This window comes from Budorcas taxicolor, chromosome 25 (genome assembly GCF_023091745.1).
Source record: "Budorcas taxicolor isolate Tak-1 chromosome 25, Takin1.1, whole genome shotgun sequence".
Classification (NCBI taxonomy): domain Eukaryota; kingdom Metazoa; phylum Chordata; class Mammalia; order Artiodactyla; family Bovidae; genus Budorcas; species Budorcas taxicolor.
Genome location: NC_068934.1, coordinates 12,956,441 through 12,971,276, shown reverse-complemented (window position 1 = coordinate 12,971,276; position 14,836 = coordinate 12,956,441).

The following is a 14,836-nucleotide window of genomic DNA, read 5'->3' as shown; positions in this document are numbered from 1 at the left end:
CCGCTGAGCATGCCGGGAGTTGCGCAGAGCGCTTCTGGGAAGTGTAGTTCCCCCGAGGCTCTCGTTTCTAATTTCTTGCTGCTGCAAAGCTTGCCGCTTCGCCCTCTAGTGTACGGGAAGACCATATGTGGTTTAGTTGCTGTCTTGAGGGAAATTGAATTCTCTCGTTTCTTGGGACGACCTGATTTATATATCACCATTTTATCTCGCTCAGACCTCAGTTACTCCAGAGTTTTCCCCACATGGTAAAATGTTGAAAACAGCAGCACGCAGTAGTTGTGGGGTTCAGATGCAGGGATGTATTCTTTGTAAATTCTTCTCTGTTAGCTTAAACGGTGAAGAATCTGCCCGCAATGCGGGAGACCTGGGTTCAGTCCCTGGGTGGGGAAGATCCCCTGGAGGAGGGCATGGCAACCCACTCCAGTACTCTTGCCTGGAGAATCCCACGGACAGAGGAGCCTGGTGGGCTACAGCCCATGGGGTCGCGAAGAGTTGGACGCACTGAGCGACTAACACAACAAAGTGGTAAACAATCGTCAGGTTTTAGCGGCTTAATTATTCTTACAAGAATGTAAAGTTACCACTCAATCATCAGATTTGTTTTCAGAGCTTTGTGTCAGCCGCATGACAAGCACCGTTCTAAGCACTGAGACACATTAAAAGAACAGGAGTCCCTTCGCTGTACAACTGAAACTACGACGACATTGTTAACCGGCTATACCCCAATGCAAAATAAACAGTTTAAAGTAGGCGGGAAAAAAGAAAACACAATTCCCGACAGGGCTTTAACAGTGTATGGAGAGGAAATATAAGTGATTATTTAAAAATTGAAAAACAAAGAACAACCCCTCCTCAAAAAGAGTTTAATTTCACAGTTTAAAAAAATAAAATAGAACAGAAGGACATACCATTATTACCTGTTAAAGATTTTCTAAAAAATAATGATCAATTCTACCAAATAAACCATCAGATACTGTCACTCAAGCTACTGGCAGGAGTTTATGTTAGTACAAGGTATTTGGAAAACAATGTAATAATATATATAAACTAAAAATTGAATAGCTAGTTTCACTTCTAAGGATTTACTCTAAAAAAAATAACCTTGTAGCTAAGATTTTTTTTAAGTTTTTATTATTATTTATTTATTTGGCTGCACAAGGGATATTTTAACTGTGGCATGTGGGATCTACTTCCCAGACCAGGGATTGAACTTGGGGCCCCTCCATTGGGAGCACAGCATCATAGCCACTGGGCCACCAGGGAAGTCCTTGAGGCTAAGATTTTTTTTAAAAAATTTAGCTCTTGCAGTGTAATATACAATAATGACAAATTAGAAATAATCTGGTGACTCAGATGGTAAAGAATCTACCTGGAATGCTGGAGACCTGGGTTCAATCCCTGGGTTGGGAAGATCCCCTGGAGGAGGGCATGGCAATCCACTCCAGTATTCTTGCCTGGAGAATCCCCATGGACAGAGGAGCTTGGTGGGCTACAGTCCATGAGGTGGCAAAGAGTTGGACACGACTGAGCAACTAAGCACAGCACAGAAATAATCAAAATGTTCAAAATGATTCAGTAACCTGCAGAAATATTCCTAATTGGAATATTATGCAATCATTAAGTATTAAAAAAACTTAGTGAGAAGAAAATGTCTAATTTATGTACGTATATAAATATAGTCCCAATATGATTTTAAGTCTGTTAAATGATATAAGTAAAGTCAACAGGTATTATTAATAAAAATAACTCCAGCTGCTCTTTAGGAGCTCTCAGTATACGGGAAGATACAGACCAGTAAGTGAGAACACAAAATTTTTATTTACGTTAAATTCAATAATGGTTATGAAAAAGTGTACCTCTTTAATATTAATACATATTATAATTTGTATTACTATAAAATTCTCTTTCCAATGTACATACACAGTATTGATGTTGGGCCAATCATATTCCTTTTTGTGGAATTAGCGATTGAATTCAGGGATTCTTAATCATCTTCTGAAGTTTGCTGAAACTACAGCAAGTGAATTTGGGAGCCCACACAGCCTCATTTTGCCAAAGAAGTACAGAGGCAGGAGCGGGGATAGCAGATGGAATGCGTCCAGGTGGTATTCAGTCAATAGATTTAGCCACTTCCTGAGTCCCTTGGACAGCAAGGAGATCCTTGCTGTCTACCTTAAAGGAAATCAGTCCTGAATATTCAGTGGAAGGACTGATGCTGAAGCTGAAACTCTGATATTTTGGCCACCTGATGCTAATAACTGACTCATTTGAAAAGCCCCTGATGCTGGGAAAGATTGAGGGCAGGAGGAGAAGGGGACGACAGAGGATGAGCTGGCTGGATGGCATCACTGACTCGATGGACATGAGTTTGAGTAAACTCTGGGATTTGGTGATGGACAGGGAGGCCTGGCGTGCTGCAGTCCACGGGGTCACAAAGAGTTGGACACGAGTGAGCGACTGAACTGAACTGAGACCTGGGCAGCCCAGGTGGCGCTAATGGTAAAGAACTCACCTGCCAACGCAGGAGATGTAAGAGCCGTGGTTTGATCCCTGGGTTGGGAAGATCCCCTGGAGGAGGGCATGGCAACTCACTCCTGTGTTCTTGCCTGGAGATTCCCATGGACAGAGGAGCCTGGTGGGCTACAGTCCATGGGGTCGCAAAGAGCTGGACACGACTGAAGTGACTGTGCATGCATGTGAGACCTGCCTAAAGCTCTGTGTTCCCAGACTCTCCACTGCTCCTATTATTTGTCTGCTGAAAATCTTATTTGATAAGAAATATTTTTCCATAAACATGTTAATATTTTTTCTTGTGTTAAGAGGAATAAAGGAGCTAATGCAGATAAAATACTTAGCACAGAATATGGTACATATAAATACTCAACGAGTTGCAGCTATTTTTAGTACTAACGCCTGTTGACTTTGCTCAATGTTGGGAGGCCACTCTCCACGGGTTTGTCAAGACTCTGCATGGCTGGCCCACAGAGGCCTGGCTGCCTTTTGTTATGGCTCTCTTTTTAAGGACGAGAGAACTTTGCAAGACGGTATAATGAACAGTCTTGGGAAGTACAGTGTCTCCCTCTGGAGTGAAAGGCTTCAAGTTTACTGCCTGTTATAAAAGATTTGGGTTTTTCTAGCTCACGGTTCATCTCTGTAATGCAATCCATTGCACGCACAGGCACACACCGGGGCCCATCTGTATCATGCCATGAGACTTGGGAAGGGGAACTGAGGCAAATATGCAGGTGCTGAAGTGGTTTGTTAGCCTCAGGTCTTCTGCCAGCATCCGGGCAACTGTGGCAGGCTAACATTATCTTGCAGATAGGTAAGATCTCGGACCCTTCATAGCTCCTGATGATCACTGCCCTTCACTGAATAATAAAACCTTTTTCATTCTTTTGATTTTGCTCACAAAGATATCTGCCCACCTTAGTTTAAGCCTAGCTGTTGTGAGGAATGTAAAGAAACATAACTCAGTTCAACAACTATTTGAGTTCCTACTATATGCAAAGATTTCTGCTCTTCCAGAACTTATAACCAGGAGAACAGAACAAGCATGCTAATCCCTTGCACACAAGGCAGTCATGGATTGTGAAAAAGTGAAAGTGTTAGTTCCTCAGTCGTGTCCCACTCTTTGCAACCCCATGGACTGTATGTAACCCAACAGGCTCCCTCTGTCCATGGAATTCTCCAGGCAAGAATATTGGAGCGGGTTGCCATACTCTTCTCCAGGGGATCTTCCCGACCTAGGGATTGAACCCACATCTGTCTCCTGCATTGTAGCAGATTCTTGACCGCCTGAACCACTAAGGGAAGTAGAGCCGTTTAAATGGTACAGAAAAAATAATACTTTAGTTCACTTGAGGATGATACTTTTTGGTCATGGTTAGCAAGAGGAGATAAGATTTGACCCCTGCTTTTAAAGGTATTAGTAGGTAGAGATTGTCGGGATGAGGCCTGGGAGAGAGTGCGGGAATAAGCAAGGACATTTAATTAATCTCTGTGCTTCTTCCCACTTTGGAGCATCTGTCCGTGGTGTTCTCTCAAGTTGGACCCCTTTCTCCTCCTCTTTACCTGGTTCATTCCTTCCTATCCTTCAGATCTTAGTTTAAATCCCACCTATTTGTGTGTGTGTGTGTGGGTTCTCTGCTCTCTCTACACACAGACCTCGTGTATTGGTTATGGACTCCTATAATACCACCCCCTGCCGGGCTTCCCTGATAGCTCAGTTGGTAAAGAATCCACCTGCAATGCAGGAGACCCTGGTTTGATTCCTGGGTCAGGAAGATCCACTGGAGAAGGGATAGGCTACCCACTCCAGTATTCTTGGGCTTCCCTGATAGCTCAGTTGGTAAAGAATCCGCCTGCAATGCAGGAGACCCTGGTTTGATCCCTGGGTTGGAAAGATCCCCTGGAGAAGGGAAAGGCTACCCACTCCAGTATTCTGGCCTGGAGAATTCCATGGACTGTATAGTCCATGGGGTCGCAAAAAGTTGGACACGACTGAGCGACTTTCCAACCTTCCCACGTCACGGCACTTCTTCTACGTAGCCTCTGTGATGGCAGAGACACATCTGTCATCGTTTTCACCAACACCTACCATAATGCCTGGCCCATAACGAGCCTTTGAGAAATAAGTGTTTAATGAATGAATAAACCTTCAAAATATAGTCACAGTTTGGTGAGAAGACTTGATAGATCAGGGCACTGGAGTCATTTGGAAGACTGAGAGGAACTGGGACAGATAAAACTGAGGAAAAAAAAGAAAAAAGGACCAAGGAATTTGGATTTTACATAGTAGACTGTCGGGAGATTTCAAAAGCTTCTGAGCCCAAAGGGATAAAAGTTTGAGCACTTTCTAGAAAGCACCATGAGCCATTCACTAGTGCAGGCTAAAGAATCACTGCTGCCCCCAGTGTCTGATGAGGGTGTCTGGCCATGAAAATGCTCCATCTTGAAAGCAACCTAGTTAATCCGTACCTAGGAGGCCAATAGATTATCAAGGAAGAGGGTCCTGATTTTTTCACTGTGAAAGGCCACATTTATTATGTTAAACACTTTAAAACGTACCTTGCACTCTTTACCCACCACATGTACAAAATCATTACTTATTTTCCTATTTTCAATTAATTCCAGACATAGGTAGCTACCGTTTGGCAAATGGGAGATAAGCAGTGACAATCTAAACCCTAGTCGATAAATTCCAGCTGAAGGTAAAAAGTATATGCCAATTTCTTTGGCGGGTTCCTGTTTCATCTCCAGCGACAGCACAGTTTCTTTAGGCATTCTGAACTCCTGGACACTTGACTCCAGTACCCTCTCCTCTGACGCCTAGAAGTCTGGGGACCCAGCACGTTACGTGCATGAGATGGCCAGAGGTCCTCCAGCTCTATGAATGCAGCGCTTGTGAATTTAAGAAGAGTGGATGCAGCCTGGGCCACTGACATCGGTCAGTGCTTCTCTCTTTGAATAGATGTTGTAAAGGAAGCCCAGTGTCATTTTTCAGGCAGGGGGATGAGGCGCTGAGACTGGTGAGCCCCGGTGGACTCCATTTCCTTCCTTAGCTTAGCTTACTCGGAGCTCTTGACACTAGAGGGCGGATTTGGACTGAACAGAAGACAATGCTCTGCCCTATTTCTGCAACGCATTTTACAGTTTTTGTGTAATCCTTGAGTCCGAGGAGCCCATTGTCACAAAAGCTTTGTGTTATGTTAATATCACATTTTTTCATGGTTTGAAAGTGACCACCAGTCCTTGTCCCCCACACATCTGGGGAGAAATTTTTTCCTGATTGTACTAGGGGCCTGGCAATGTCACCCCGTTACAAGTTTGCTGATTACAATGAATTAAAGAAAGAATAATGGAAAGAAAAGAGAAAAAGAACTGCTAAAACGTTATTTCCCTTGCTATGTTACATCATATTTGATAGTGTCTCTCATTGATTTTTCATTGATTCCTTCAACTAATCCTTATTAAGCCGTGTTTATGGTGCTGGGCACTGTGCTAAGCCATGAGAATGCAGAAATAAGACACAGTCCTGCCTTCTGTAGAGGATATCCAATCACCTCTGGGTCTTCTATGGGAAAATGTCCACCCCCTTTCACAAAGAATTCCCCATCCACTTCAAAAAGAAGTGGGTCTTCCCTCAAAAGGTTAAACACAGAATTACTGTATGACCCTGCAATCCCATTCCTAGATGTCTATTCAAAGAATTAAAGCAGATACTCAAACAAATACATGTATACACATATTCATAGCACTACTAGTCATATTAGCCAAAAGAACAGTCCAAATGTGTCTGGATGACACATTTGACAAAGAACGAATGGATAAATAAATTGTGGTATATATGTATGTGTGTGTGTGTGTAAATATGGGCTTCCCTGGTGGCTCAGAGGTTAAAGCGTCTGCCTGCAATGCGGGAGACCTGGGTTCGATCCCTGGGTTGGATATATGTGTGTGTGTGTGTGTGTGTGTGTGTGTGTGTGTGTGTGTGTGTGCTTCCCTAGTAGCGCAGTGGTAAAGAATTCACCAGCAATGCAGGAGACGCAGGAGACTTGGGTTCGATCCCTGGGTCGGGAAGATCCCGTAGAGGAGGGCATGGTAACCCACTCTAGTATTCCAGCTTGGAGAATCCCATGGACAGAGGAGCCTGGCGGGCTGCAGTCCTTAGGTCCCAAAGAGTCAGACACAACTGAAGTTACTGAGCGTAGCACACACGGCAGGCATATATGAATGAAAGGGATGGATGGCGTATATATATATGAAGAGGGTGGATGTTTTCCCGAGGATAAAGGCATCCTCTACAGAGTAACAGAATATGTGCAGGTTGGGTATGGGAGAATGTGGAATGGAGAACCGGCACCTCTCCGGACGGCTGTGGGCAGGAGACACGGGAGGCAGCCTGGGGCAGAGGACCTCCGTGTGGCCGGAGACTCTGAAGACGGCACTGCATCCGGAGGTGGAGCCTTGAAAGGCCAAGCGACACGTGTCATACTGCTCAGCTGTCAGGAGCTGTAGAAAGGCAAGCAGAACTGTGAACCTCTGTAAGGTGGAGCAGTTCGCAGATATTTGCACTGATGTGTTAGGAATCATGGCCTCTAGAACCATAAAAATAGTGACTTTGTGATTCTGTCCGCACTTACGGCCTGAACTTGGATCTAGGGCATAAAGGGAGGCATCTATAAAGTAAGCCGCAGGGGGATTTCCTGGCTGTCCGGGGTTAAGGCTTTACCTCCGCAGGAAGGGGGTGCAGGTTCAGTCGCTGGTCAGGGAGCTGGGATCCCACAGGCCTTGCAGCCAAAAAACAAAAGCATAAAAGAGAAACAGTATTGTAACAAATTCAGTAGACTTTAAAAATGGTCCACATTGGAAATTCTTAAAAAAAAAAAAAGTTACCAGGATATATTGTACAACACATGGATAATAGTCAATATTTTATCATAAATATAAATGGAGCATGACCTCTAAAAATTGTGAATACTATATTGTATACCTGTAACTTATATAATATTGTACATCAACTATACTTCAATTAAAACAATTGAAAACATCTTTAAAAAGAGAAACAGAGAGGCTGAGAATTCTCAAAATTTCAAAACTAGCAGGTGGCCATTAGAGATATGTGTGGGACATGTGTCCTGTGGACTCAGAAAAGGATTATAATGAAGAATCAGGATGACAAATGAAGACCTTCCAGATAGAAAGAGGGCAGAAATGTTCTTTGGACATACCTGGCTAAGCATCAAAGGGTTCCACGATTCCTGAAGTTACCTTCCCATCCCACAGTGTTGTATGTTTATGCTTAAATAATTTGCATAATAATTTGTATGTAGTTTACTTCATAGGTTAGTCTTGTTTATTCTCAACTTTTTTCCAGCCATGAAAAGGTTCCAAACTTTGAATCATGCAGATAAGATTCTGATGTCCAGAATGGGCAGATGAATTATGCAGCTTACAGATACAAAAATGCAATCTGAATATAGGTTTTTTCCTATATAGGCCTTGACGGAAACACTATTTATGTTGTCATCTTGGTCAAATGGTTGCTGAGATGTCAGTATGGCATTTGACAAGACAGCTGCCTCTTAAGTACAAGTGTGTGTGTGTGTGTGTGTGTGTGTGTGTGTGTGTGTGTTAGTGGCTCAGTTGTGTCCCACTCTTTGTCACCCTTTGGACTGTAGCCCGCCAGGCTCCTCTGCCCATGGGATTTTCCAGGCAAGAATAATGGAGTGGGTTGCCATTTCCTCCTCCAGGGGGATCTTCCCTACCTGGGGATCAAACCCACATCTCCTGTGCTCCTGCATTGCATGTGAATTCTTTACCCCTTGAGCCGTACAGGAAGCCCTCTTAAGTACGTGGGCACATGTTAAAGGTCTAGTCCTTGTTGCTGTTGTCCAGTCGCTCAGTCACGTCCGACTCTCTTCGACCCCATGGACTGCAGCAAGCCAGGCCTCCCTGTCCTTCACTACCTTCAGCAGTTTGCTCAGATTCATGTCCATTGAGTTGGTGAAGCCATCCAACCATCTCATCCTCTGTCTAGTCCTCTTCCAGTTTAAGCTGTCCAGACAGTTGTCATGGTCACCCCTAAATTTAGCAGCACAGCACAGAAGAGAAACATGTCCTCTTGGAAATTTATATCCTCTTGGAAGGGTAGGCACTGAAGGCTTTCACATCTGGGTCTGAAGCATAAAGTCTGTGTCTTTGGAAAATAAGTCGTTTCTTCACAGAAAGTTCCAACAAGGAGGAGAAAACCCTGAAACCCATCTTGCCTTTGCTTATAAATGATCAAACAGTAATTATCACCTTTAAGGGGTAATTGTTCAATTGTACCAGAGTGGGATGCTCCAGCCCTCTTTCTTCTGCTGACGCAAATGGAATTGCTCTGAGGATGGAATGGTGCTCCCAGCACAGCTTGCTTTGAGCTGGTTCTTTTTATAGTGAAACTCGGGTCAGGGAAAGGTGCTGTGTGGGCTGGCCTCCTCGGGTCTGCTGGGGTGTCAGCTTCTGAAGCTCTTTCCTCCTCACGGCTGAGCCCTTTGATAGGCCCCTGCAGCCATAGACCCAGCCCCCAAAGGAGCTCCCGCCTTGACCTAAGGCATGAGGACTTGGACCTTTCTTGTCTGATCCTAGGACCTGGACAGGAAGCCTGGTGGTTCTCAGGTAAGCTGCAAGGCAGATGAAGTGGGCAATCTGTCCTGAGATGCTTTCATGAGGGCAGGATGAGGCCCCTAGCGCTGCAGTTATAGGGCTCCCCCGTGGGGAAGAGGGGAAGGAAGGAAGATGTCACACGCTGAGCAACTGCTGTGCTCCAGGCGCTGTGCAGAGCCCTGGCTCTTAGTCACCTCGGTTAGGCAGCGAATCCCAGGTAGGGGAGGTACAGTGGGCAGAAACGATGTGGATACAGTGTCCAGAGTCTTCCAGGTGAGCAGTCCTCATCTGGCAGTGCTAAGGTTGTGAGCTCTGCTGTCAGGCTCACTGTCTGGAGAAGTAACTAGCAAAAACCAGCCAAGAGAGCAGGACCCAAAGTAGACACCAATCCTGAGAACAACTCGTGAGCAGCTGGGGCGTGTGCTTGTTAAGTCACTTCAGTCATGTCTGACTCTGGGATCCCACGGACTGCAGCCACCAGGCTCCTCTGGCTGGGATTCTCCAGCCAAGAATACTGGAGTGGGTTCCCATGCCCTCCTCCAGGGGAGCTTCCCGACCCAGGGATTGGACCTGCACCTTTTACGTCTCCTGGATTGGCAAACATGTTCTTTACCATTAGTGCCACTGGGGAAGTCCCAAGCAGTTTGGGTGAACTTAGATAAAACGGTTGTGGGACTGAGTATTCTAACACATATACACGGAATCTAGAAAAATGGTACTGAAGAATTTATGTACAGGGCAGCAGTGGAGAAACAGACATAGAGAATAGACTTATGGAGCTGGGGAGAGGGGAGGAGAGGGTGAGATGTATGGAGAGAGTAACATGGAAACTTACATTACCGTATGCAAAATAGACAGCCAAGGGGAATTTGCCTTGTGGCTCAGGAAACTCAAACAGGGGCTCTATATCAACCTGGAGGGGAGGGATGGAGAGGGAGATGAGAGGGAGGTTCAAAAGGGAGGGGATATATGTGGCTGATTCACGATGAAGTTTGACATAAAACAGCAAAATTCTGTAAAGCAATTATCCTTCAATAAAAAATAAATTAAAATGGTTGTGGGATTGAGACACTGGGTGGGAGCCCAGGAATTTTTCTCCCCCTAGTTGTAGATTGTCATGGGAAGCAGGCAGGGGAATGGAGAGAAATGAGGCAGGAGCGAGACCTGGAAGGATCCTGTATGTCGCACAGAGAGGTCTCGACTTTCTCCTAGGGCTCCAGGGGGAGACTGGAGGGTCTTAAAGCTAGTGGGAAAGAATGTGCCTGCCAATGCCGGAGACTCAAGAGACTCAAGTTTGATCCCCGGGTCAGGAAAATCCCCTGGAGGAGGGCATGGCAACCCACTCCAGTCTTCTTGCCTGGAGAATCCCATGGTCAGAGGAGCCTGAAGGGTACAGTTCATGGGGTCGCAAAGAGTGTGATTTCATTTGGAAGTGGGATCTCGTGTTGGCTGCCCTGTTGAGATAGGAAGAGGAAGAGGCAGAGTACAAAGGTTGCCAGTGGACACCAGACTCCATGCTGGACTTATACTATCTTTGCTAGAAATTTTTTGGTTGCTAGTGGTAGAAATTCCCCTTGAGTACCAACCATGTCATGCACCCTTCTCTAACAGTCTCGGGGCAGATAGCTCCAGATGCCGACTGGAACTGCTGAAATGGGGGCTTGAATAGAACCAGGGCTCTAGCCGTCTCATTTTTTCTCACTTCTGCCTGCCAGCTCTCCAAGGTAGAGCAGAGCAGTAGTCCCCAACCTTCTTGGCCCCTGGGACAAAATTTTGTGAAAGACAATTTCTCCATGGTTGGGGGCGGGAATGGTTTCAGGATGGTTCAAGCACATTACATTTATTACACTGCTGCCAATATGACAGGAGGCGGGGCTCAGGCGGTGATGTGGGCGATTGGGGGGGCAGCTGTAAATACAGATGAAGCTTCTCTCCCTCACCCACCACCGACCTCTTGCTGTGCCGCCCAGTTCCTAAGGAGCCAGTACAGGTTTGTGGCCTGGAGGCGGGGACCCATGGAATAGAGGCTATGATAATGGATTCTGGAGCCAAATGACCTTAGGCTTTGTTCCTTAATAGCTATGTGATATCCAGCAAGTTACTTAACCCTGCTTTGTCTCAGTTTCCTTCTTTGTAAACAAAGATAATCATGTTGTCTCCTCCTGGGGTTGTTGTAAGGGCTAAGTAGATTATGGACTAAATGGACCACATGTGCATAAAGGACTTGGCGTAGTGCCTGGTACATAGAAGGTACTTAAAAAGTATTAGCTGTTATTATGATTATTTAGTAGCAATCTGGCTTTTTTTTTTTTTTTTTAATGAGAGGAAAACAGCCTCTGACAGCTCTGAAGTTTTGCATCTGGCTTTGGCTACCAGAGACGGATTGAATTTTCTCTGGACTTTCTCTGCAAGTCCAGACACTGATGGGAAAAGATCCACAAGCCAGCTTGAATTTGTTTTTTGTTGTTGCTGTTCGGGTCACTAAGTCATAGCCGATTCTTTGCAACCCCAGGGACAGCAGCACATCAGGCTTCCTTGTCCTTCACTATCTCCCAGAGTTTGCTCAAGCTCATGTCCATCGAGTCAGTGATGCCATCCAACCACCTCATCCCCTGTCACCTCCTTCTCCTCCTGCCTTCAATCTTTGCCAGCATCACAGTCTTTTCCAATGAGTCAGCTCTGCACATGAGGTGGACAAAGTATTGGAGCTTCAGCTTCAGTCCTTCCAATGAATGTTGCTGCTGCTGCTGCTAAGTCACTTCAGTCGTGTCTGACTCTGTAAGACCCCATGGACGGCAGCCCACCAGGCTCCCCCGTCCCTGGGATCCTCCAGGCAAGAATACTGGAGTGGGTTGCCATTTCCTTCTCCAATGCATGAAAGTGAAAAGTGAAAGTGAATTTGCTAACAATGAATATTCAGGGTTAATGTCCTTTAAGATTGACTGGTTGGATCTCCTTGCAGTCCAAGGGATTCTCAAGAGTCTTCTCCAGTACCACAGTTCAAAAGCATCAGTTCTTCAGTGCTCAGCCATCCTTATGGTCCAGCTCTCACATTCATACATGACTCTTGGAAAAATCATAGCTTTGACTATACGCACCTTTGTCAGAAAAATGACATCCCTGCTTTTTAATATGCTGTCTAGGTTTGTCATAGCTTTCCTTTCACGGAGCACACATCTTTTAATTTATTTTACTCATAAGCAAATCAGCCTGCCCCAAAAGTCAAAAGCCATCATCGCTCCACTTTGACCTGCAGTTCCAAAGATAGGTACAAGGACCACCAGGACCAAGCCCCTGGCTCCTCTAGTAGAGGAAAAAGCAGAATCCCCAACTCCCCCAGGTGATGGGTAGTGTGATGGAGGCGCTCACCGAATCCACTAGATTCTCTCATTTCAGAGGAAACATGCCAAGGCCTTTGGGCCTCTGAACCTGAGAACTCTATAGTTTCATACTCCCTCACAGAATTCAGAAAAAATATTAATACATCAGGCTCAATTGATATATGTGGCAAAGAGCGTGCTTGGCTCCTGAGGTCTCGAGCTCCCACTTGACAGCTGGTGATTGAGCCCTGGGCTCCAGTCATCCGTGATCAGCCCTGCCCCTGGGCCTTTGGCCATCCTCCCTACTCGGCCTTCCTCTTTCCCGTTTTAGAGGACCTCGCCTACCTCTCCTGATGTCTCCAGACTCCTTTGCTGGGGTTCAGGGACTAGACTCTAATCCTTTACCCACCCCTTCTCTAAGAGAGTGGGATAAAGGTGAGAGTGGACAGGAGTCACCACCACGGTCTGTCCCCTTCCTCGTCCGGGATCTTGTTTACACTAAACCCTCTCACCAGCCTCTTGATTCCATGATCCGTTCCTGTACTCCAGACTGACAGCGACTGTGATTCAAATTCTGTCCTCAACAAAACTCCAAGTTAACCCTGTCTTGGACCTCAGGGTAGTTTGAAACTGTTCGAAATGGAGGGCATTAAAATCTGTCAATGACAAAAATGTCCATAATACGGATGTGGAGAAGTCCACCCCATCTCTACGCATCGATTGAAGTTTTTGTTGTTGTTGTTGCTGCTGTTGATTTTGACATGGCCGGAAAGCAGTGTGGGTGGTCAGAGTGGGGAGGGTGCAGCGGGAGAGGGCAGGCCATGTTTTGGAGCTAGTAAGGGTTAGATGTGTCTGAGCCTCAGGGTAAATGGAGAGATTAGTAGGAGACAAAGTTGGAATGGCCACGAGTCCTCAGAATCTTTAAAACAAATAGTGTTCTCTTCCCCAACAGCTGCATAGGGTTAAGATTCCGGGTATCCCTTGAATGGCAGTCAGCAATGAGTAAGAGTCTTTGTTATGAAGAAATAGTGTTGAGTTGGTGGGAAGTGTATGTGCTGTCCTTGTGGAAGTCAAGCTGATCGTGGTGTGCAGTATGGTGGGTTACAGTAGCCTGAAAAATCCCTCACCTCATGAAACGTTTGCTTGTTCTCATTTCACTCTCCAGAAGATGCTCTGAGTGGTGCTCGGTGAACAGTTGCAGGAGGAAGATAAGCTCCCTGCAAGGGAGCTTCCCAGCCAGAAGGGCCTCCCTTCGCAGGCCTTCTTGGATTCCCTGTCTCTGGCGGGAGCTGTGATGATACGTGTGGGAGCTTGAATTTGGGGAGTAAGTTTGGAAAGTGGAAGTCCAGGGGCGGTCTTAGAGGATGTGCAGGGCTCAGGCAGGGTTCAGAGTTAGAAACAACAGAATCTCTTCACCTGGTCCCTGTGCTTGAGGAGTTCCCAGTGCACAGAGGGTCAGGGCCCAGACAAGCTGAGGGCTGTGACGGAGCTACGCATGGGGAACTTGACCTCACAGAAAAGCCTGGGATGAGAGAAGACTCGCCGGGAAGGCAACGATGTGCTGAATCTTGAGGGATATGTAGGAGCCGGCAGGTGTAAAAGGTCAGGCAGGGTATTCTCGGCAGGGGGAAAACATGAACAGGGATACAAATAAGAGACAGTGATGGTGATGATAGAAACAGCAGCTCAGCGTCTTGAGTGTGCCCCACAAACCAGGCTTTGTTCTAAGAACTGTATGCATTAGGCCATTTACTCCTTACAAAATCCCGGTGAGACAGGGATTCCGTTCTTTTAATTTTACAAAGAGGAAGCAAAATCAGAATCGTTAATGAATTCCATGAAGGTCTCAGAGCTGGTGAGTAGCAGAGCATAACTGGGCTAACTTGTCACTTGTCTAAGCAGCTAAGACTTTGACTCAACAAGGGTCCAAGCAAAGAGAACAGGCAGCTCAGGCTCAGAAGACCCCAACTTCCCAATGGTTTTCAGGGAAGGATTTTAAAAGAAAGTTGAGGGAGAGGGTTTCAGGGTACCTGATCAGCTGGTGGACATTCTTCTGATTGGTTGGTGGTGAGGTAACTGGGTAGTATTTCTGATGTCAACATCATCTACCTTCTGGTTCCAAAGGGTCTGGGGTCTAGGTGCTGGTGGTTGTGTGTGTGTGTGTGTGTGTGTGTGTGTGTGCACTCAGTCATGTCCAACTCTTTGTGACCCCATGGACTAGTAGCCCACCATACTCTTCTGTCCATGGGATTTTCCAGGGAGGAATGCTGGAGTGAGTTGCCGTTTCCTCTCCAGGAGGAACTTCCTGGGCCAAGCATCGAACCCGTGTCTCCTGCATTGGCAGGCGGATTCTTTACCACTGTGCC